Source organism: Heterocephalus glaber, unplaced genomic scaffold (assembly GCF_053883595.1).
Source record: "Heterocephalus glaber isolate CG9 unplaced genomic scaffold, H.glaber_assembly_v1.0 deba00001553, whole genome shotgun sequence".
Lineage (NCBI taxonomy): Eukaryota > Metazoa > Chordata > Mammalia > Rodentia > Bathyergidae > Heterocephalus > Heterocephalus glaber.
The window spans coordinates 6066977-6092298 of record NW_028258344.1 but is presented as its reverse complement, the minus strand read 5'-3'; the positions used below and the strand labels follow the sequence as shown (position 1 = coordinate 6092298).

General features: G+C 38.7%; 1 pseudogene; it reads left to right on the top strand.

The window, feature by feature from the left end:
• Window positions 1-23571: 23571 nt before the first annotated feature.
• LOC101725619 (mitochondrial import inner membrane translocase subunit Tim9 pseudogene) lies at window positions 23572-23950 on the top strand (annotated as a pseudogene).
• The last annotated feature ends 1372 nt before the right edge of the window (window positions 23951-25322 follow it).

Below are 25322 nucleotides of genomic sequence, written 5' to 3'. Positions count from 1 at the left end.
TCATCACAAACATAGATAGATCGATAGATAGATGATTAAATCTGATCAATTTAATTCTATGACCATGCCAGAGAGTGACAAACAGGCTTAGAAAAACTGAGCCCACTGAAGGAGTTTAGTGGCCTTAAAACCTTTAGCAATTGAACATCCAGCTTTAAATTTTCTCCACACTCTGCTTAGGTGTGAAGAAAAGATTGTCATACTGTTTAAATCATTCACAGTGAATAAAAATAACATAATACTAGTGTGTAAATATTTGTAAAAGAAATTTTAAAAGACATAAATTAAGAAACATTTCCACAAAGTTGTTAAAATTGTGGTAAAGTACACAGCACAAAACATGCCATTTTAATTATTTGAAAATATATAATTCAGTAGCATTAAATATATCACAACTATTTGCAACCATCACCACTATCCAGTTCCAGAATTTTTTTTTCCATTAAATTTATCAGTACATTTTAGGTATAAAATAGTTACATTCATCATTGGGATCTCGTACCTTTACACGAGTATCTTGGTTCTTCCTCCCCCCCCACCTTCCCCTGCCCTCCCTTCACCCCCTCCACCCCTTCCCTATTTGCAAAGACTTTGTTTCCTTTTCTTTTCCTTTTCTCATATTTTTGCTTTTCCCTTCTTTCCTTTCCCCTACCCCTCCCATTTCCCCTACTCCTTTAGATCTTTTCTTCCTATTACACAATATCAATTATAGATTTTTGAAATTACAATATCAAAATTTAGAGGACATTACCATAAATTTTACAGAATTTAAAAGGATATAGAAAGCATATTACAAAAATCTTTCTTGAAATAAATTTGACAACTTCTAAGAAGTACCTTGGAAGACAAATTAATGAAACTGACTCTGGAGGAAATATAAAATTTGAATAGCACCTATTCAAGAAAGTATATTCCTAGCTTGAAAACCTACCTATATGACAACAACAGGCTCATATACATTTTAACTGCTAAATTATATCAAACATTTAAAGCAGAAGAAAGAAGGAAGACTTCACCCCTCATTTTAGAAAATCAGAATTGTGCTAATCCTAAAACTGGATAAAGATAATAGAAGAAAAAAGTATGAACATAGATAAAAATTTGTTTAACAAAACAAAGTATTAGAAGTCAGATCTGGGGCCGAGGATTTAGCTCAGTGGTTTCACTGCCTGCCGCGCAAGCACAAGGAACTGAGTTCGATCCCCAGCACCAAAAAAAAAAAAAGAACTCAGATCTGGCAGTGTGTAGAAAGTGGTTTTATTATAGGGATGGCAGTGTTGGTTCAGCATTGGCAGATCCACCCCCATAAGTCATCATTTTAACAGAGGAAAGGAAAAAGTCATATGATCCTGCCAGTGGTTGCAGAAAAGTATTGGACTAAATTCTACAGCTATTCATGGTAAAAGCTATCATGAGAGTAGAAGTAGAACAGAACCTTCTCGACAGATTAAAGACATGTACTCAATACTTCAGCAAAAAAGCCTTATATGAATGGAGATGATACAATGCTTTCTCCCTAAGGTGGGGAACAAGGGCAGATATGTCTACTCTTCATCTGTCCATTAAACTTTGAAACATAGGCCGAAACCAAAATAGTCTGGAATAAAAATAAGAATAAATAAAGAATAAAAGAAGAATAAAAAGAAACAATTAGCATAGGATTGTAGAATTTTGTTCTTCTGTTGGGTTTCTGGAATCCTAACTATTATATGCCTATGTGTAGATTTTTTTTGATCAAGGCTAGCTGGAGTCCTATATGCCTCACTTATCTGAATGTCAAGCTCTTTTCCCCTGCTTGGAAAGTTTTCTGCCATCACTTCAGTGAACAGTTTTTTTATGTCATCTTCATTCTCTCCTGTTTCTTCATTGACTCCAATCAGTCTTACGTTATTCTTTTTTGCATCGTCTAGCAGCTGCTGCATTGATTTCTCATGATCCCTTACTATTTTTTTATCCTTTTATTGGTACATTTTAGGTGTACAATATAATAACATTCATCATTGGAGATATGCACCTTTACGTACTCTCTTGGTTCTTATTTTTCCCCCTTCCCCTACCCTTCCTTCAACCCCTCCATCCCTCCCTATTTACAAAGACTTTGTTTCTATTTTTTCATTTTCTCATATTAATCCCATTCCCTTCTTTCCTTTCCCCTAGCCCTCCCACTTCCCCTTCCCCTTTGCCCCTTTTCTTCCTATTTCACGTGACCTATTATACCTTTTAGTCCTTATTTACACTTTCAGTTTCTCACACTAGAGAAACTATTCGGTATTTACACATGTGTGTCCTGTTTATTTCACTTAAGAGTATCGCCTCAATGTGCATCCACTTAGCAATAAATTTCTCATTTTTGATGGCTGAGTAGTATTCCATTTTATCAAAAAACCCCATTTTCTTGATCCAGTCTCCAGTTGATGGGCATTTGGGCTGTTTCCAAGTTTTAGCTATTACAAACTGTGCTGCTATGAACATGGGTGCACATATATCACGGTGGTATGATTCTTTTAATGCTTTGGGGAAGATCCCCAGCAGGGGAATAGCGGGGTCAAATGGGACTTCCAGTCCTAGTTCTTTGAGGTATCTCCATACTGATTTCCACAGTGGTTGCACCAGTCTACACTCCCACTAGCAGTGGAGTTCCTTACTATTTTAAAGCAATTTTTTCTTTTCCTGGTCACTAATGGCAATCTTATCTTCTATGTCTGGAAATTTTGTCCTCACATTGCCTCATTCTGCTGTGTAAGCTTTCAATGGAGTTTTTAATCTCCTGGAAATCTGTTTTTATCTTTTTATGGATTCCATTTGTTTCCTATGTTGGGATTCCATCATGTTCCTCAGTTCCTCTATTTTTTTTATCTGTGTCTTCTCTCGTTTTATTACTCATGTCTTGCACTATGGGCACAATCTCTGCTGTTATCTGAGAAATTATTTCTGATTTCATTTTCTCCAGATCCTCTTTTGTTGCCAGTTCAGGGAGTCCAGGTGATTGCATATCAAAGTGTTCCATCTCATTTCCCTTTGGGGTTGCTTTAGGTGATTGGGAAGTCTGGTTTTGAGAGTTGTTTACGTGTCTTCTCATTTGTGGGGAGGGGGTGTTGCTGGTGCCCGCATGACTCACCTCCCATGCACTGGGGGAGGGGGTGGTACTTTGCCCCAGAAGCCTCCTCCTGGGTGCTGGGAGTGGCTCACCTCCTGTACCTCTAGTTCCAGAACTTTTAAATGGAAATCCCTTGCCTATTCACCAGTCACTCTTAATTTCCTTCTTCCTCAAGCCCCTGGTAATCAATAATCTGCTTTCTTTCTTCTTAAGTTTTGGACATTTCAAATTAATAGAAATATACATGTGTGTATGTGACCTTTTGAATAAGGTTTCTTTTACCCAGCATAATGCTTTCAAGTTAATCTGCATTATAGCATTATCAGTACTATATTCCTTCATGTGATTGAATGATATTCCATCCATGTATATGCCACATTTTGTTTATCCATTCATTCACTGATGGACATTTGTGTTGTTTCTACCTCTTTTGCTATTATGAATAGTGTTGTTATGAACTATTTTGTACTCTTTGTGATGTATACCTAGAAGTAGAATTTCCAGTTGTATGCTGAATCAGTATTCAATATGTTGAGGAATCATTATACTGTTTGGCATAGAGACTACACTATTTTACATTCTCATCACCAAAGTACAAAAGTTCCAATTTCAATTTCTCTACGTCCTTGCCAGTACTTTTCTTTTTTCCTTTTGATTATTTTTTTGTAATAACTATCCTAGTACGTATGGAATGGAATATGGTTGTACTTTTGATTTTTATTTTTCTTGATTAATAATGCTGAGATCTTTTCCTATACTTGTTGACAATTTGTATGTCTTATTTGGAGAAGTATTTATTCAAGTCCTTTGCCCATTTTTAAGCCAGGCTGTTTGTCTTTTGTTATGAATTCATTTAATTTTTGACAGAGCATGAGATTTATTGCCAATTATTTTGGGAGTACTTTGATAGGTGAAATGCTCCTCCAAATATATCCATGTCCTTATCTCCCATATCTGTATGATACCTCAGCTAGAAGAAGGAATGTTGTGTGATTAAGTTAAAGTTCACAAAATGGGAGGATTATCCTGGATTATTTGGGCTCCATCTAATCAAGTGAATCTTTATAAGAGGAGGTAGGAGTGTCAGAGCTTGGGAAAGAGTTGTGTCAATGGAAGCAAAGGTAAGAGTGATGTGCGCTGATAAGATAGGAAGGAGCCATGAGCCAGGTGGCTTCTAAAGAGCAATGCAGCCTGACCAAAGTATGGATTTTAGCCATGTAAAATTCATGTCTGACCACTGACACCAAGAAGTGTAAAGATTATAGATTGGTACTGTTTTGAGCCACAATGCGTGTGGTAATTTGCTCCAATACCAAAGGGAAAATACTCAATATTTTTGAAGACAAGAAATATTAAAGCTGTTTGGAAAGAGATGATTTCTGTTTACCATAGCACCAGACAATGACTTCATGAGCTCTGGGTCATTACTGGCATCTCCTTGGAGTTTTCACATGTCACTTGGCCTCTAAAAGGTTCATTGTCACTAAGGAGGGCTTTAAAATGTGCCTCCTGGCTGGACATGGTAGTGCATGCCTTTAATCCCAGAACTCAAGAGGCTGAGGCACAAGGATCATGTGAGTATGAGGCCAGCCTGGGCTACATAGTAAGTTAAAGTCCAGCCTGAACTACAAAACAAGACCCTGTCTCAAAAAACCTCCATCCTGGAGTAACACTCAGGTTATATTCTATGATGAGTCTATATGTATTTAGACATTCTGATGAAATGTTCCAGGTCATAAGAAAATTAAACATGTGACTAAGTTATTTTTTAAGATCCTGAGAGGTTTTCTAATTGAAGATCATCTTTAAAGTATCTTCTTTACATTGAACATAAATAGCAGTTCTTGGCTGGCTTTTTTAGTATTTTTTTAGTATTTAGTATTTGCCAAGACAGTAAGCTGCACATGTAACATTTGTCAGTTTATGTCCTTCAGGATGCATATTAAAAGAAATTCCTTGGAATGCTGACCTTTAACTCAAGCAAAGTTTACAGCTTACAAAATCATGACTATGCTTTTATCAAGAGCAGATAAAAGCAGATTTTGTTTAAAATATACAGCAGAAAAATGTTATACCTTATAATTATGATGTTCTTTTGTGCCTACATGAACCCAACTGGCCCACCTGATGGAGTCTCTGACAGATGGAGGTGATTATTTCCATCTCACCAGTAATGAAGTATTGCAAGAAAAGTCCGCATCTGGCTCCTAATAGTGTGCCTCAACTTGAAGAGAACACTGCTTCAACAAATGCCTTGTGAGCACTATCCTGTGAACATTAACCAGGTTTATTTTTACTAGTTAAAGTTTCTAGCATAAATTAAGATTGGAAAATATTGACCACTATGGCCTCTTTTGGAAGCTTAGCTATTCACATAGGCATATTAAAACTGAGAAGTCCTGCAACCAAGAAACTTGTTAGGTTTGAATTAGACTAGCATTTGTTTCTAGAATTCATTATTACAAGTAATACTGTTCATACTTTACAGAAAATTATCAGGAAATTATTTTCTAAAGCATTTATTCTTAGGGTTAGGGTATATTCTAAGTAGGATATCATGAACACATTAGTATTTATTTTTATAATATAGTATGGACTTATGGGGCCGGGGATTTAGCTCAGTGGTTCCAGCGCCTGCCTCACAAGTGCAAGGTCCAGAGTTCAATCCTCAGTACCAAAAAAAAAACAGATGGCTCATGTGTCCTGGTTAACTGCCTGGAAGGCACATGTGCCACACAGGGACCAGGGAACCCAAGAACTGACTGAGTACTGCCACCCACACAAGCCTTTGTACTGGGCCACAACGCCAGTATGGATTTATGCATTGTCCCAAAGTCAGTAATATAGTCTGCTGTAGTTTAGAACACTGAAGTTTATCTCTACCTGTCTACCAAATTATGCGCAATCATACTACCAATGCTCTGGCAAATAAGAATATTGCATTAATCTGAGTACAAGGATATATTACTTTCATCAAATTCCACCATTAATTATATATCTGCTAAAGAGAGCAATTGTCCACACACAGAGAGAAAAGAAACGCAGATTAATTCTCCACAGGATCCTTGTGCATTATAAAGGGCGAGAAGGTGCTGCCAGAAAGCATAGGCTTGGAGTCATGTCACTGAACACAAGTTCTGGGACCAGTGGACGAGGTAGGATACCTACATCTGGACTGACCTGCAGGTACTTGAGAGAAACAGTGACTGAGGGCTCAAGGAAAAAGAAAAGGTGTCCCTTCGTCCTTTTCTGGAGCAGTAATGAAAATTTTCAGGTCTTTCTATAGTGGATAGAGCAGTGCTCCCATCATTCCAACGGATGCCGGCCATGAAGGGAGAGAACTGAAGGGCAGTGTACTGTGTGTGTTCATCTTGGGTGAAACCCTTGTGATGCTATGAGGTGTTCCCTTGCTATACTTCTTTTTAAATTTTTATTCAGAGGTAAAAATTGTACATAGTTGTTGGGTATACTATGATAGTTCATATACATATACAACATGTACCAATCAAGTCAGAATAATTGGCATTTCTATCTCATTATCATTTTTATGCCTGAAACCTTTTAGTTCTTCTGTTCTAGTTCTTGATAAGATACATAATAGACTATTATGAACTATAGTCACCACTGTACTATGGAACAACAGATCTTACTCCTTCTATGAAATTGTGTTTACACACCTGTAATCTCTTCTTTTATTCCCTCAACTCCCCTAACCTTCTCAACCTGTAGTAATCAGTGTTCTACATTAAGCTTCCACATATGAATTTAGCTTCCACATATGAGAGCCAATATGTGACACTTGTCTTTGTGTGTCTGGCTTATTTTACATAGCATCACATCCTCCATTTCTACCCATTTTGATCCACATAACAGAATTTAATTTTTTTATGGCTCAATAATATTCCATCATGTGCATATACCATGTTTTCCTTATCCATCATTCATCACTTAGTTTGATGTTTCACAGCTGTCTGAAGAAATGAAATGGTTATCTTTCTGACCTGACACAAAACCATAGCAAATGGCTTCTTCTAAAAATAATGCATGTAAAAATGAGTACTGTAACCAAAGAAAATCAGGTGTAGTACACGGAGTATAAATTGCAACTTGATAGAAGCAACTAAATAGCAACAACAAAATAAAATATCATTAGCCATGCTTGGTGGCACATACTTGTAATCCCAGCACTCAAGAGGACTGAAGCAGGAAGACGGTCATGAGTAAGAGGCCAGCCTGGGCTATATAGTGAGTTCAAGGTCAGCCTGAACTACACAATGGGACCTTGTCCAAAAAACCAATAAAATAAAATAAAATAAATCTTTAAGGCTTTTGAAAGCATATATTCATATAATTTCATCTAAAAGAACCTCAGCTCATAAAATGTGTTTTGAAACATCCCAGGGTGTCACAATGATCTCATAGTATAATGCAGAATATTTTAAATTTTCCTAGGAAACACTACTACCCAACACCTGCTTGACATGCTGCAAACAAGTAGCTCAGGTAGTTCACATGTTCAGAATTAGCTCGTGCCACATTCTGTTAGATGCTATCATTACCTTTACAAAGCCATGTTTTATGGATTTGTTTTGATATATCACAGGTGCTATGATATAGAACAATAGAGAACAGAAAATGAGAGTGGCAGTGTGCAGTTTGATTCTTGTCTTGTTACAGGTGCTTCCATCCTCTCTAGTGACCCTTGAGGACAAGAATCATTTCTACTCCACCTTTAGATGATGCCCAGTAGAATGTAGTGCTTTACATACAGCAATGGTTTCATAATTGTATATGACTCAGAATTGTTGGATTATGAAACAGAAATAGCACAATACTGCAGGGAGAAGTATTTACATTATGGGTAAAACAGTGGTAACTGCATTTGTGGAAAAGAGAGCCTATTCTACGGAGCCAGGAAATTTGTTTTGTCCATATGAGGTGAAAACCTAGTGTATTCTGACCAGTCTGAGATGCCATACAGACCATGGTATTCCTCATATTATTGGAATAATGTATGTAAAAGAGTTTAGTAAGAAAAAGAGAAATGGTAAACAACTCCAAGTTAAGAGCAGTGTAAAGGAGACACCCAGTTTCCAAACATTCCAATTGTCCCCTGTCCTAGGACAAAAAGAAGCTGAGATTGTACACAGCCTCTGGAGATAGTAGTTAAGAATGAGCTAAGTAATTAAGAATAAGGACCAATGGAAGAGTGGAGGGAAAGAACATTGTTGGAAATTAAAGTCAACCTGTGGCCAGGCATGGTGGCACATGCCTGTAATCCCAGCACTCAGGAGGCTGAGGCAGGAGTATCATCGAGATTGGGAGGCCAGCCTGAACCTCAGTGTGAGAGACCCTGTCTCAAAAAAAAAAAAAAAAGTCAAGCTGTGCATCTGTGACTTCAGTAGCCACATCAGCCATGGGCTGAGAGGGAAGGTAAGCCATCTGAAGGAGAGCTGCCGACTTCGCTCTTCTACTCAAAGGAGGGTCCCTTGCAGAGTATCTGTCTTTTCTAGCACTTCCACCTGAGGCTGTCTGATTAGAGGGGAAGGACCTTGGCACAGAGGGCCAGTACCAATCAGGGTGCAGCCTGGTCAGGGCTGGGAGGAGTAGGAGGGTCTGTCCTCACTGTTGCTAAGGACCCCAACTGTGGTAAATAGACCACTGTGGACACTTAGGGGACTTACTTAACACAGGGTGGAGTGGACAGCTATTACTGTAGTGGCTATATATGTACGTATTTCTATGCATTTTAAACATGCAATTAGCATCAGATGCATAATTTCACCACATTATTTCTAACAAGAAAACTAAAATAAGTCACTTGACACACACTGTATGGGCACCAGGGAGATTCTAGGTGTATCATGAAGATACAGGTAAGTGCTGGAAATTTGAGGAATGCTGTTTCTGATAACCCCAGTTTCTATGATAAGCCAAGAAACTAGCCCTGGCTTTGCAGGACTTTGCTGCAACTTGCTACACAAATTCTTTTAGCATGCAAAGTCTGACTGTGAGAGAAAGGTGTTCATTTGCTGGTGCAACTAAGCCGGAGGGCATTTGCTTGGGAAACTGTAAAGGGAGTGAGTATACATACGATGCCCAAGCAAATGCATGCTGGAGAACCCGAGAGAACAGCCCAGGGTGTGTGTAGTAGTTGCATCAGGCTTTTGTATAATTTGATTCTCTAATGTGACATTAAACCCCATATGGGGGAAACTTTATTTAACCACAAATTATATAACTTCATGACTGATCTTTGTTTTATTACTACAATGAAAGGAGGAGTTTGCATTTAAGTTTACCATTCTAGAGGAAAAGTACAACAATTAAATTCAAGTTGAAAATATTCCTATTATTTTTTCCCTAAAGCACAATCTTCAGAAAGAATTTTGAAAGCATAACATTTTATGTTATTATTTTCCCACACTGATTTTCTGCAGTTTCCAAAATATTTCCTGTTTTCAGTGCTATAATCCACTTATATCTTCCTTAGAGGGAAAAAAAAAGATGATGAAGGATTATTTTGTGGTAAGTGCACTGGATTTGTTCCAGTTTATCTTGTAATGAGAAACATATTGGGATATATTTGTTGATAGAAACTGGACAAAGTATAAAAATAAACTTCTTTAACGAGAGCATATATCACATGTAGAACATGGTAAAATATCACCAAAGAAGAAGAGCCACATATTGCAAATTATGAGTGTATATGTGTGTGTTTACAAAGAGTGAAAAAGAATAGTCTTACTCCATTTTTTTTAAATGTTGGTTTATTTTTGTCCTGGAAAGCAATACTAGTTTAAAGTATTCTTGTTTGCCGCTAAATAGTTTCTCTCAAAGAAGAAAACAACCTAATAGAGTATTCGTTCACATAATGAACTAATATTAAATTCATAAATTACAAACAAGCCCATTTTCCTTGCCCCATGTAAGTGTGATTAATTAAACACAAAGAAATCATCCCATGCTCTAAATACAAAATGTGAAAATTAAAATTAGCAGCTACCTATAATGTTTACAAACAAACTCTAGGATTCACTCAATAGCTGAGCTTAAGGATAGATAAAAGTCACAAAACATGGTAGGACCCATCACTGCCAGTACAGGAAATTCCCATGGGACATATATAGACATAATCAGAATACAAGGCTAAAAGAGCTTTATTCTAAAATAAGATTATAAATGACAGATGGTGGGACCTGAGCAGAAAGAGATCACTTCCTGATGGCAATCAGGAAGGCTTCATGGAGGAAGCAGCACTTGATTTGAACACTGATGACAAGTGTTCAAATAAAGACAGACTGAAATGGTAGTCAGAAATTCTAAAGAGAGGAGCAAAAATAAGCAAAGCAAGAAAGTTACAAAAGCATGGAATGGGTCATCTTCAGGGAACAGAAAATTCCATCTGGAAAGAGTATTCATTATATGTTCAACACTGTTATCTTACACACAATCACTCCTTTAACCCTCACCAAGATCAGCTAGAAGTGAACACCGTTTTTATCACAAAGCTACAATGAAGAAATCAGAATGCAGCTAGTTTGGGGAAGGTGTTGGTGCTGCTCCAGCTAGCAGGGGCCAAGCTAGTGTCCAAGCCCAGGAGAGGTGACTTCAGAGCCTACATTCCTAACTGAAGCATCATATTTTACTCCTAGCTGAACTCTGTAGCTTCTTGCAGTCATAGTGCCTTTCCTCTGGGTCCCTTATCTCAGTTAAGGGCCTCTCATCCAGGAGCTTACGCAAGAAATTAGCTGCCTTCCTGACCTTTTCCTCCCCCTCATCTTCACATCGCATCAGTTACCAAACCTGGGTGTATCTAGCTCCTTTGTGTCTCTCAGATCTCCTTCTCTCCATCATTCTGACTCTCCTATAGTCAAGGTTATCCTTATCACTCACCTGGGCTAATTAACAGCTTAAGTGGCCCCTTGGCCTCTGGCCTTGCTTCACTCATAGCCATAGTCCTCAAACAGCAGTCCCTGGACTTACAGCATCAGTAGTCTCCGGGGAGCTTATAAGAAATACAGGTTCTCAGGTTCTTTCCAGATACACTCAGGGTGGGACCAGCAATGGGTACTCTAACAAGGTCTCCAGAGAATTCTGACCCATACCGAAGATTCAGAGCCACTCTATCAAATAATTTTTCTACACTGCAACCAAATGTCATTCTAAGATGCAAAGGAGATCAAGTCCTTTGTTCTGCTACTTAATTTTCACACACTTCAGGTCAAGAATTCTTCCTTCAAGGACATTGCTCTACTTGACTAGTTGAGTCTCCCTGTGAATCCTTTCCTCTCCCAACAGTTCCCCATCAAACCACTATCTGATCACCCTGCATTGCTATTTATCTCTCCTCTGTCTGCACGCACTACAAAGGCAGGGATAGAATTTATCTTTGCTTAGCAACATGTCCCCAGCATTTAACACAAAAGCTTTTATAGCATGTAATAATCATTCTGGTGGAAAAGAAAGGAGAGAGAGAAGGAGAAAATGACAGCTAAGGCCATATCCCGGAATGTCTAAGTATCAGGTTTTAAAAAAGTGATGATAGGAATCACTGAGGATTTTTGAGCTGGGGACTAGGAGAGGCGGGATGGTGGAGAACAAATCTGAAGTGATCACATCACAAGCAGAAGATGAGGCATTGTGTAGGATGTAGGATGGATCAGACAGCATGAGGGAGGCAGGGAAGTCCTTGGAACACAATGAGCATCTGAAATGCAGAGTAGGTTTTATGAGAAATGCAACAGAAATGGACTAGAGTTGCTTAGCTCCTGGTGAGTTGACTAGGAAAATCCAGAATTAATGCAACCCAAAAATGCTTGTTTCAAACCCACGTGAATATAAAGATAGTGACACTATTAGCAAGAAATACTAAATAGGAAGCTAAAGTGAATTCTGACTCATAGGACTGTGAGTTTAGGAATGTGTCACATGCAAGTAACCGTGGGTTATCATTATTTGGTGTAAATGTGGGTCTGGACTCGAAAGAAAAGCCTAAGAAGACAAGCTTGAAAGTTCAGAGTCAAAGCCAAGGAAAACCTCATGCCTGAGACAACTTGAGATCAATAAAAGTAACATGAGGGCTGGGGATTTAGCTCAGTGGTTCTGCCACCGGCTTCAAAAGCACAATGGACCAGAGTTTGATCCCTGGTACCAAAAAAAATAAACAGTAACTTGAAAACCTGCCAATTAACACATTAAGTAAATTATGTAGTATCCTTTATCTGAGTTCCACTCCCTAGGGAAAATTTTATAAGTTGTTTAATGCACACCTCCTGGCCTTTTCCTTTCCTGTACACCTCTATCCTAAGGCTTCCCTTGGAATATACTCTCCATCTAAAAATTTCACATGCCCTAAATTCATTCTTCAAGTACACCTCACAAAGGCAATGGATAGTGGCTTCTTCTCAGAAGCATATGAATCCATAATTATGGTTTTTTAGAGGAACACTAGTATCCCTTATTAAAATGTTAAGTTCTTGCTCATACACACAAATACTCAATTGTCAGTTTTTAGTGGAGGAAAATAATTATAAATTTGATGCTAATTAAGCATTTAAATACTTCAGATGGCTGATTAGATGTTCAGTTTTGGTTGCTTTCCTCTCTATACATATTCAGAGAGAAAATAATAATTATACTAAGGAATCTATAAAAAATTTTATAGACTTGGCCTTTTCCACTAAACAGAGAGAAATAAACATTCAATGAAGATACTCAGATCTTTTGGTGTGGGGGTTACTGGGGATCAAACTCAGGTCCTTGCACATGCAAGGCAGGCAGCAGAACCACTGAGCTAAATCCCCGGCCCTGATACTCAGATCTTTGAAGTTGGCCCACTCCAACAACTAGGAAAGTGGCTAATACATCAACTCTGAACAATGTAGACAAAGGCAATAAAGAACATCATTGCCCCATTCAGATAAAGACTTTTAAATCTTTCTAGTCACTCACAGCACAAAAGAGGTCAGAAAAAATCACAAGAAAAGGGAACTTCATTGTTTGACCAGTGTGAGAAGTGGTGAATGTCTGTCCCTCAGATTATGTTTCATGAGGATAGTTCTGTATTGTCTTCTTTCTACTGTATTTTCAGAAATTAGTAGCAATGTACAGAGTAGATGATCAGTACAAATGGAATGAATGAACAATTGAAGCCTTCTTATCTGGGGCTACTACGAAAATCAGAACACCTCTGACTACATGCTTGATTTCATGATAGCAGCCATTCTTCCTGGAGTGAAGTGGAATCTCAGCATTGTTTTCATTTACATCTCTCAAATGACCAGGGATGTTGAACATTTTTTCATGTATTTATTTGTTATTTCTACTTCTTTGTCTGAGAAAGTCTGTTCATTTCATTTCAGATGCCCATTTTTGGATTGGGTCTTTAAATTTGGGAGGTCTGATCTTTTTAAGTTCTTTATAGATTCGAGATAATAGACCTTTGTCTGAGGAAGAGCAGGTGAAGATTTTTTCCCACATTGTGGGTTGTCTCTTCACACTGCTGGTGGTTTCTCTTGCTGTGCAGAAGCCTTTTAATAAGAAGAGATCCCACTTGTTGATTGTTTGTGCTAGTTCACAGGCAACTGAGTTTTTGTTCCTGAAATCTTTGCCTACAACAATGTCTTCAAGGGTTCTACCTAACCTCTGCTCCAACTGGTTCAGAGTTTCTATTTTAATATTTAGATCTTTAATCCATTTTGATTTTAGATTAGTGCATGGTGAGAGATATAGGTCTAGTTTTAATCTTTGGCAAGTTGAAACCCAATTTTTCCAGCACCATTTATTAAAGAGGCTATCTTTCCTCCAGTGAGGGTGTTTGGCTCCTTTGTTGAAAATGAGATGGCTGAGTGTGTCTGTTGTTGTTTCTGCATCTTCTAATCTGTTCCACTGGTCCTCAGGTCTGTTTCTTTGCCAGTACCATGCTGTTTTTATCACAGTAGCTTTGTAGTAGAGTTGCAGGTTGGGTCTTGTGATACCCCCTGCCATGTCTCTGTTACCTACAATTGCTTTTGCTATTCTGGGTCTCTTCTTGTTCCAAATGAATTTTGGGATTGTTTTCTCGAGGTCTATGAAGTATGCTTGTGGGATCTCAATTGGAATTGCATTAAATCTATTTAGCAGTTTTGGAAGTATGGCCATTTTCACTATATTAATCCTTCCTACCCAGGAGCAGGGGATGACTGTCCATATTCTGATATCATCTTCATTCTCTCTTTTCAGAGTGCCATAGTTTTCAGAGAAGAGGTCTTTGATTTCTTTTGTTAGGTTGATTCCTAGGTATTTCAGTTTTTTGGATGCCATTCTGAAAGGAATTATTTGCCTATTTCTCTCTCAGTGAGTCTTTCATTTGTGTAGAGGAAAGCTATTGATTTTTGTGTGCTGACCTTGTAACAAGCTACTTGGCTGAATTTGGTTATTAAGTCTAGAAGACTTTTGGTGGAGTTCTTGGGGTCTTCTATATACAGTATCATGTCATCTGCAAATAATGACAATTTGATTTTCTCATTTACTATCTTTATTCCTTTTATTACTTTCTCTTGTCTAATTGTCGTGGCTAATGTTTCCAGAACTATATTGAACAAGAGTGGTGATAGTGGACATCCTTGTCTTGTTCCTGATTTTAGTGGGAAGGATTTCAGTTTTTGACCATTTAGTATGATATTGGCTGTTGGTTTTTCATAGATGGTTTCTATCAGTTTGAGGTAGAGACCATCTATTCCAATTTTTTGTAGGGTTTTTATCATAAATGCATGTTGGACTTTGTCAAATGCTTTTTCTGCATCTATGGAGATAATCATATGGTTTTTGTCCTTGGCTCTATTGATATAGTGTATTACATTGATTGATTTGCAGCTATTGAACCATCCCTGCATCCCTGGGATGAATCCCACTTGATCAGGGTGTATGATCTTCTTGATGATCTTCTGCATTCTATTTGCCAGTATCTTATTAAGGATTTTTATATCTATGTTCATTAGTGAGATTGGCCTATAGTTCTCCTTTTTGGTTGGGTCTTTCTCTGCTTTGGGGATCAAGGTGATACTTGCTTCCAGGAATGAATTTGGGAGTATTGCATCCCTTTCAATTTTATTGAAGAGTTTAAATAGTAGTGACAGTAGTTCCTCTCTAAATGTCTTGTAGAATTCAGCAGTGAAGCCATCAGGGCCTGGGATTTTCTTAGTTGAGAAGTTTTTAATTACATTTTCAATTTCATTGGTTGATATTGGGTTGTTCAGAATTTTTAGGTCTTCTTCATTCAACTTTGGTAATTCATATGTATCTAGGAATCTGTCCATTTCTTCTGTGTTGTCCATCTTATTGGTGTATAGGTTCTGGAAGTAGGTATTGATGATCCTCTGGATTTCTGCTGGGTCTGTTGTAATTTCACCCTTTTCATTCCTAATTGCAAGGATTTGGGTCTTTTCTTTCCTTTTTCTGACAAGGGTGGCTAAGAGTTTATCAATTTTGTTGATTCTTTTGAAGAACCAACTCTTGGCTTCATTGATTTTTTCTATCATTCGCTTAGTCTCCATTGCATTGATTTCTCCTCTGATCTTTATAATTTCCCTTGTGTGAGTTCTTGGTTTGTCCTGCTGTTCTTTTTCTAGAAGCTTGAAGTTCAGCATCAGGGTTTTTAATTGGGCTCTTTCTATTTTCCTAATATGCTTATTCTGTGATATGAATTTCCCTCGTAAGACTGCTTTCATTGTGTCCCATAGATTCCGATATGTTGTATTGTCATTTTCATTTAATTGAAGGAAATGACTGAATTCTTCTTTAATTTCCTCTGTGACCCATTTGTTATTCAGAAGTGTGTTGTTCAATTTCCACATGTTTATGAAATTTTTTGAGTTTCTTTTGCTATGGATCTCCAATTTCATCACACTGTGGTCTGATAATATACAGGGGATAACTTCAATTCCTTTGTGCTTACTTAAACATGTTCTATGTGTGAGTATGTGGTCTATTTTGGAGAATGACCCATGAGCAGCTGAGAAGAATCTGTATTCTGATTTTGTGGGGTGTAAGACTCTGTAAACATCTGTTAAGTTCATTTGTTCAAGAGTTCAATTGAGTTCTAGTATTTCATTACTTATTTGTAGTCTAGTTGATCTATCTATTTGTGACAGTGGGGTGTTGAGGTCCCCCACTACAATTGTATTAGTGCATATATGACTTTTCATGTCCATTAGTATTTGTTTTATATAGTTGAGTGCACTAGTGTTTGGTGCATAGATATTTATGATTGTCATCTCTTCTTCTTGGATTCTTCCCTTTACAAGGATATAGTGTCCTTCTTTGTCTCTCTTAATCAGTGTTGGTTTGAAATCTACTTGATCTGCAAAGAGGATAGCTACTCCTGCTTTTTTTCGGGTTCCTGTCACATGGAGTATTGTTTTCCACCCTTTAACTTTCAGTCTATGAGTTTCCTTTAGAATTAAGTGTGTTTCTTGTATGCAGCATATTGTTGGATTTTGCTTCTTGACCCATTCTGCCAATCTATTTCTTTTGATTGGTGAATTGAGACCATTACCATTGATGGTTATAAATGAAACATATTGACTTGTCATTGCCATGACTTTTTCTTTTTGTTGGGTTCTCTCCCTTTACATTTAATTTCTTGTCATGCCAGATGGGTTCATTCTGCTTTGCTTCCTGGGGTTGTGATCCTCAATGTCTGTTCCTAGGATATTGTGTAAAATTCTTTGGAGTGCTGGTTTGGGATTCACGAAGTTCCTAAGGTGCTCTTTGTCATGAAAGTATCTTATTTCTCCATCCATTTTGAAAGATAGTTTTGCAGGGTACATCAATCTGGGTTGGAGGCTGTTTTCTTTTAGGGCTTGGAATATGTCACTCCAAGCTCTTCTTGCCTTGATGGTTTGTGTTGAGAAGTCTGCTGTGATTCTGATGGGCTTTCCTTTGTATGTGATTTGTTTCTTTTCTCTGACTGCTTGGAGAACTTTGTTCTTCTGTTGAGTTTCTGGAATCTTAACAATTATATGCCTATGTGTAGATTTTTTTGATCAAGGCTAGTTGGAGTCCTATATGCGTCACTTATCTGTATGTCAAGCTCTTTTTCCCTGCTTGGGAAATTTTCTGCCATTATTTCTGTGAAGAGACTTTTTATCTCATCTGCACTCTCTCCTGTTTCTTCATTGACTCCAGTCAGTCTTATGTTATTCTTCTTTGCATCATCTAGCAGCTGCTGGATTGATTTCTCATGTTCCCTTATAATTTTGAAGCAATTTTTCTTTTCCTGGTCACTAATTGCAATCTTATCTTCTACATCTGAAATTCTGTCCTCACATTGGCTCATTCTGCTGTGTAGACTTTCATTGGAGTTTTTCATGTCCTGGAAATCTATTTGCATCTGTTTTATGGATTCCATTTGTTTCCTATGTTGGGATTCCATCATGTTCCTGAGCTCCTCTCTAGGTTTATTAGTCATGTCTTGCACTAGGGGCACAATTTCTCCTGTTATCTGAGAAATTATTTCTGATTTCATTTTTTCCAGATCCCCTTTTGTTGCCATTTCAGTGGATCCAGGTGGTTGAGTATCAGAGTGCTCCATCTCATTTCCCTTTGGTGTTGCTGTACGTGATCTGGGAGTCTGGTTTTGAGACTTATTTATGTGTTTTCTCATTTCGACGGGGGGGGGGGGGGCGGCTGTTGGAACCTGCACAGATTACCTCCTCTGAGTTGGGGAAGGTGGGACAGGGACTGGGAGCAGCAGTAGGGATGGTGGCCCAAAGCCCTTTCCTGTGGGCTGGGAGCAGAGAGCAGGATGGTGGCTGGTAAGCCCCTTCCTCTGGCCCAGGAGCAGTGGTATGGTGGCTCAGAAGCCCCTAACTCTGGGCCAGGAGTGGTGGGAGGGATGGTGGCCCGGAAACCCCTTCCTCTGGGCCAGGAGCAGTGGGACAGAAGGTGGCCCAAAAGCTCTTTCCTCTGGGCTGGGAGCAGCAGGAGGGATGGTGGCCAGGAAGCCCCTTCCTCTGGACCAGGAGCAGTGGGATGGTGGCTCAGAAGCCCCTCCCTCTTGGCCAGGAGCAGCGGGACACAGTACCGTGGTCTGGTTGTCTGGTGTCCTCTGGGTCTTTGTAGTGTGGAACCAGGTGGCTGTACAGAGGAGGGGGAGGGGGTTTCCAGTGGATTGTTGCCAGGGTGCAGGCTGATTCAGCCTGTTCCACGTGACTCGGGACCTCGGTAGGGCATGCGCAGACCTGCCTGTCTGCAGTGGGGTGATTCGGCATCTTCCGCCAACTCAGTACCTCAGCAGGGCGTGCACAGACCTGCCTTTCTGCAGCAGTCTGATTCAGCATGTTCCAGGCAACTCGGGATCTCGGTAGGGCATGGGCAGACCTGCCTGTCTGCAGCAGGCTGATTCCCTTTGCTAACTTTTTTTACATGATAGTAAGATTAGAGAAAATTGAGATTTTTAAAAAATAAACTAAACTTAATTTACTCTTACTTGGGAAAATATTTTTTTTAATGTATAACTTTATTATCATTCACTAAACACACATATACAAAAATTAAAATTATTCAAAGAAAAACAATGCAAGGGAAAAGAAACTTATAATATTCAAATATAATAGAACTCAACCAAAGCAAAACTGAAAAGTACTTAAACACTTTTCCATATAATTTTTTAAAAATCTCAAGTATTAAGACAACAGAAGATGTGATTTGTTTTAGAAAGATTTTCAAAAGTAACATTGGACAAATAGTGGTCTGGAGAAAAAATTCTAATTAACTAGTAGACTCCACACAGGCCACACTTTTTTTTAATTTAAATTTCAATACAGTCATGTGACAAGTGATGGAAATATAATCTGAGAAATATGTTATTAAGCAATGTCATCCATATGTATTGCAAAGTACCACGCAGAGGGCCAACTTCTAAGTGCAAATTGAAAAGGTATACATCAATCATCTGTGATGGCCCCTTGATATTATCTAAATATGCAGTTAAACACAAGATACATGAGGCTACCACTGGCATAGCAGCACACTGTTTTACAGTAAACTCTTTTATATAAGTAGGATTATGCTCTAAAGGATGAAAAGCACAGCATGTTATGATAAGTACCTAAAACAGTAACAGTCATTTATCACACTATGGAGTACTGTGTACCATACATAGTTGTATGTGCTTCTTCTGGAAACACACCCTTTTCTCCTTTGATCTCAGTGACTCTTGCTTCCCAACCCACTGATGAGCTCCAGCCTAGTCTCTATCTACATCTCTTCCTATAGTGTTAAACACAATCTGTATATGGATTCTTTCCAGATTCCAGCCTGTAACCTGATCTCTCCCCTTCCCCTCCTGCCACCCCTACCCCTTTGAAAATATTTTTTAAATACAGTATATATGAACCTCTGTAAGATGTATCAAAAAACCTATGATTCATTTATCTCTAGTTCTCCAGTAAAAATTAAAAATTCGAGAGGAAAGAAGAGTAAAGGTGAGAGGAAGCTGTTTTCAAATGTGAAATTATCACAGTAAAAAAGCTGATTTATGCTTCATTCTATAAGGAAAGAAATGGCCAAAATGCAGGAAGAACCATTTTATCTGTCATTTACACACAGTTGTATACATACACACACACACACACACACACACACAGTCGAACATGTGCATGATAAAGTAAAAGGATGTCTACTATCTTAAACAAATTCTGCTCGGTCTTAGATAGAAAGGTAGATGATCTCCTCCTGAAGGTTTCTTCCCCTTTTTGTCTTAATGTACAGTATATCTCCAAGAGATAATCATGATTCTATCTTAGGTATCAAAGTGGTCATTGTAATTCCAATTCGTCACAGTGGAAATAGAGATAAGCACTTAAATTAAAACTTTAAGGGCCAGAGATTTAGCTCAGTGGTTCTGCTGCCTGCCTCGCAAGCCTAAGGTCCCAAGTTTGATCCCCGTACCAAAAAAAAAACTTTAAGAGAGCAGATGTTTGTCCCACATGGAAAATTACAAGAGAACTGCAATCTGCAGTGAGAATATGTTATGAGCAACTTCTTATCTTTAAAGTATGGCAACGTACTAGTCATCACTAATAGGAGACACAAGGAAACACCTAACAGCAAGCAGAAAAAAAGAAAATCTAACATGTCTTAGGTATACAAAGACAAGATTGAGGAAAGTTCTTAAAAGTTTTGAACAAGTAGCCCAAGACAAAGTTTGTCCAAAGAACCTCAGCTGGATATAGCCTGACCATTGTTCCTGGAGTGTTCTGTAGTATGGGGTTACAGAGTTCCTGCCTGCCTCACTCCTAGACCTCTTCCAGTAAATTTATCAGAGAAAGCCAGGGGTACACAGTGAGACATAGTGGATCTAGGCAGTTTTTCCATCAGGGATGATAATTTTCTAATTTAATCACACAAGGGGAAGATTCTTAGAATGATTCCTTATTCCTAGGAGACAAAATAAATACATTTGAAATAAAATCAGCAAAGAGAGTAAGATGTAAGCAAGCTCCCATGTGTCTTCCAGTTGGAGAGTTTCCTGAGTGGAAAGCCCACAGACCTCAAGGTAGTAGTGTTCCCTCTGGGTTGGTATCTTAGGCCTCAACATCAAGATCACTTTTAGTGGATCTCAGTGGAACTTCAAGAATCTTTGATTACTGTCTCCTCAAAATACCCCTAGAAAAATCTGTTGCTCAAATGAAGCTAAGCTTGTGAGGGCTACAGCAGGAAGAAGCAGACTACCTTCCCAGGGTCTCGGCAGCAAATTGGAAGAATGAAGTATGGGAGGACAGAGGTCTTAAAAAGTAAGCTACTGCGTTGTTGTTGTTTTCAGTACTGGTGATTGAAATACTGAGCTACACCCCAGCCCTTTTTATTTTTTAATTTTTCTTTCTTTCTTTTTTTCTTTCTTTCTTTCTTTCTTCCTTCCTTCCTTCCTTCCTTTCTTTCTTTCTTCCTTTAGCAGTACTAAGATTCAAAACCCTGGGCTACATCCCCAACCCTTTTCATTTTGAGACATGGTCTCACTGAGTTGCCCGGGTAGGACTTGAATTTATAAGATTCCTGCATCAGCCTCCCCCAGTGATTATAGGCATGCATGTGCCACCATACCCACATACTGTACCAGTCCTAGAAATAACCAATCTGAGTTGGTTCAGTCCTGTCTTCCAGGAGCAGCTATTTCCTAGAATAAATAGATAAGTTACTTTGGGTCTCAGTATTGCTCAATATGCTTCCTCCAAGAGTTGTTTAACACAGGGACAAAAATTTTGACTGGATCAGTATTGGATCCCATAATATACAACAAGCCAGGCATGGTGGTGCATGCCTATAATTCCAGCACTTGGGAGGCTGAGGCAGGAGGATCACTGCTATTTCAAGGCCATCTTGGGCTACATAGTGAGCTCAAGCCTAGCCCAAACTATGTAGTGAGACCCTGTCTCAGTAAACAAACAAACAAAACATCAGAGAGATTACTTGTATGGGGTGTGGAGCTTGCTATCATTTCCCCCAAAGGTCCATGTAGAAAATAAAGGTTTGGTGCCCAGTATGGAAAAAAAAAAAAAAGAGGAAATGGGGCTCAGTGAGAGGGGTTTGGTGGGATGCCTTTGAAGGGTCTAGTGGGACCCCAGCCCTTGCTACTCCTCACTTTCACTCACCAGCCACCATGAGATGAAAGGCTTTGCTCTGCCATGTGTTCCCAACATGATGTTTTGGGCTACCATGGCCACAAAACAATAGGACCAAAAAACCATAACTCAGAGCCAAAATAGCCTTTATTTATAAGCTGATTATCTCATGCATTTGTTATAGTGATGTAAAGCTAACACAGAAATATACTGTACATTTTCTAATCCCATTCATTAGTCTATGAGTCATAGGACTGGAGCTGCTGAATTATCTTTCTCAGTCTCAGTTTTTTTATCTGCTTAATGATAGCATATATTTATTGACTTATTACTAGCACTGCCTTAATCATAACATACATTTATCAACAGTTCCAGATACTGTTCTCAACATTTTATTTAATCCTTTACAACAGCCCAGTGAGAAAAACACACTCAAACGCTTTGGTCAGAAAAGGAAATAGAAACAGAGAAATTGAGTAACTTTTTCAACACAACAGAACAAGAAAATGGAGGAGCCATCATGTGGCACCTGGCTAACTTCAGAGAGGTCACAGCTAATGGCTATGCAGCTTCCTTCAGTTTCCTTGGGAGGAATGAATGAGACAGTCACTGCATACATTCAGCTCCTAGCACATGACAGGTGATAAATATTAGTTGCTATTCTTAAACTATTAAGAGGAAAACTGTTGTCTGAGGTACAGCTGCCAAAAAGTTTTTCCCACATTGTAGGCTGTCTCTTAGCTCTGTTGGTGGTTTCTCTTGCAGTGCAGAAGCTTTTTTCATAAGATGAGATCCAGTTGTTGATTCTTTGTGCTAGTTCCTGTGCTACTGAGGTTTTGTTCATAAAGTCTTTTCCTATGCCAATGTCTTCAAGAGTTCTACCTAACTTATCTTCCAGCAAGTTTAGTGTTTCTGTTTTAGTATTTATTAGATCTTTAATCCACTTTGATCTTAGTTTAGCGCATGGTGATAGATAGGGGTCTAGTTTTAATCTTTGGCAGATTGAAATCCAGTTTTTCCAACACCATTTATTAAAGAGGCTATCTTTCCTCCAGTGAGGGTGGTTGGCTCCTTTGTCAAAGATGAGGTGGCTGAGTATGTCTGGAGTTGTTTCTGCATCTTCTAACCTATTCCACTGATCATCAGGTCTGTTTCTTTGCCGGTACCTTGCTGTTTTTATCACACAGTAGCATTGTAGTATAGATTCAAGTTGGGGATTGTGATACCCTCTGCCATGTCTCTGGTGCATCTGGAATATATAAAAATCTGAAAAAAATCAGACCCCCCAAATTCAAAGACCCAATTCAAAAATGGGCATCTGAAATGAACAGACATTTCTCAAAGAAGTAAAAACAGTAAATAAACATATGAAAAAATGTTCAACATCACTGGTCATTCAAGAGATACAGATGAAAACAGCACTGAGATTCCACCTCACCCCAGAAAGAATGGCTGCTATCAAGAAATCAACCAATAACAAATGCTGGCAGGGGTGTGGGGAGAAAGAAACCCTTCTCCATTGTTGGTGGGAGTGCAGACTGGTGCAACCACTGTGGAAGTCAGTACAGAGATACCTCAAAAAACTAGGGCTAGAGGTCCCATTTGACCCAGCTATTCGCCTGCTGGGCTTCTTCCCAAAAGAATTAAAAAAGAGCACTACTTGACATTGCTGCTCCCACATGTTCTCTTCCATTCTCCGGCCAAGGTGCCCACTGTAACCTCAACAGGCCGACAGTGGTCGCAGTCCCCCAGCCTCTTAAGGACATGAAAGTCGGTGACTGAGTAGAAATCAGTCCTCACAGGAACCTTGGGCAGAAGTTGGACAATTGCGTCTCAGGAACTCAGGAAACTCATGCATCAGAAAAGGTGACTCATAAATAAACCAAAAGAATATGGCTGCACAGATATCAGAATCTGATCAGATAAAACTGTTTAGGGAATTCCTGGGAACCTACAATAAACTTACAGAAACCTGCTTTTTGGACTGTGTTAAAGACTTTACAACAAGAGAAGTAAAGCCTGAAGAGATCACCTCTTCAGAACATTGCTTACAGAAATATTTAAAAATGACACAAAGAATATCCATGAGAGTTCAGGAATACCACATTCAGCAGAATGAGGCCCTGGCAGCCAAAGCGGGACTTCTTGGCCAGCCCCGATAGAGAAGTCCCAGTGGCTGAGCTCTGGGTGGAGGCTGCCATGGCTGTTGCCCTGGGAAGGAGGACTCATCAGGTGGAATCCCGGGAAGTGGTGGGCACCATGTTGAGCCATCTGTCATGACTATTTGGCAAATGGAAACCACAGGAAAAACAAAATTACTGCTCACCAGGAATCAAAATAGAGGATCTTATTGTTCAGTGAAAATAATAAGGTGCAACATTTGTTGAGGCCTTAAGATTCAGTAGCTTGGTAGCTTAATTAGAAAAATAAGCCACTGTTTCTACAACTGTGACTGTTAATTTTAAAGCAAAATATGTGTTCAATCATGTAAGAGAAAAAGTTTTTTTGTTGTTGTTGTTGAGAAAAACATTATTGAAAGTGAAATAAATGGGAATATCACTGAGCAGTTGTTTGTAATATAAAGAACTCTGTATTCTGACTGGACTGTGGACACATTGAAGTGTTTCTCAGTCAGCTTCATTCTTCATGTTTTCTTTTTCATGTCTGCCTCAAATTGCTGATAAATACATAAAAGACTTGCTTACTAGTCATTGAAATGTACAACCTTTTTCTTGCCTCCCTCGTGAGGGTGGGCCTTAAATGTTCTTATCCTGTCTGCATGTTCATATACATTCAGGGAACATCCATCTGAGGCTGACTTGGGAATCCTTCCTTAAAGTCAACTTTATGCTCTAGTGGAGTATGTCTTGTTTTGCATTTTGTTCAAAAGCTGAGAGTCCAACGTGAATGGTTCTGAGTCTGACCAAAAACATACAGTTTACTGTCAGCTGTGATACATCAAATAAAAAGTGAACCGGAGTTCAAGTAGGATCTTAGAGCCAATGACTCCTGAAGCAAAGCCAAACATTTGCAGGAAATTCTAGTTTATGAGTAAGTACACCGAGCAATTTAGTAAATGTGAGAGAACTAATACATATTTATTAATCAAAAAAAATAATTAAAAGAATCATACCACACTGATATTTGTGCACCCATGTTTATAGTAGACAGTTAGTAATAGCTAAAGCTTGGAAACAGCCCAAGTGCCCATCAACTGTAAACTGGATAAAGAAGATGTGTTTTTTTATAAAATGGAGTACTACTCAGCCATAAAGAATGAGAAACTAGAGACATTTATAGCTAAATGGATGCATATTGAGGCCATAGTCTTAAGTGAAATAAATAGGACACACGTGTAAATACCAAATAGTTTCTCTAGTGTGAGAAACTGAAAGTGTAAATAAGGATTAAAATGATTAAAATGAATAATTGATAATTTGAAATAGGAAGAAAAGGTCCAAAGGCGTAGGGAGAGTGGGAGGGGAAGGGGAAAGGAAAGAAGGGAAAGGAAAAATTATGAGAAAAGAAAAAAATGGAAACGAAGTCTATGTAAATAGGGAAGGGTGGAGGAGGTGAAGGGCACACAGGGAATGGGGGAAAAAATAAGAACCAAGATACAT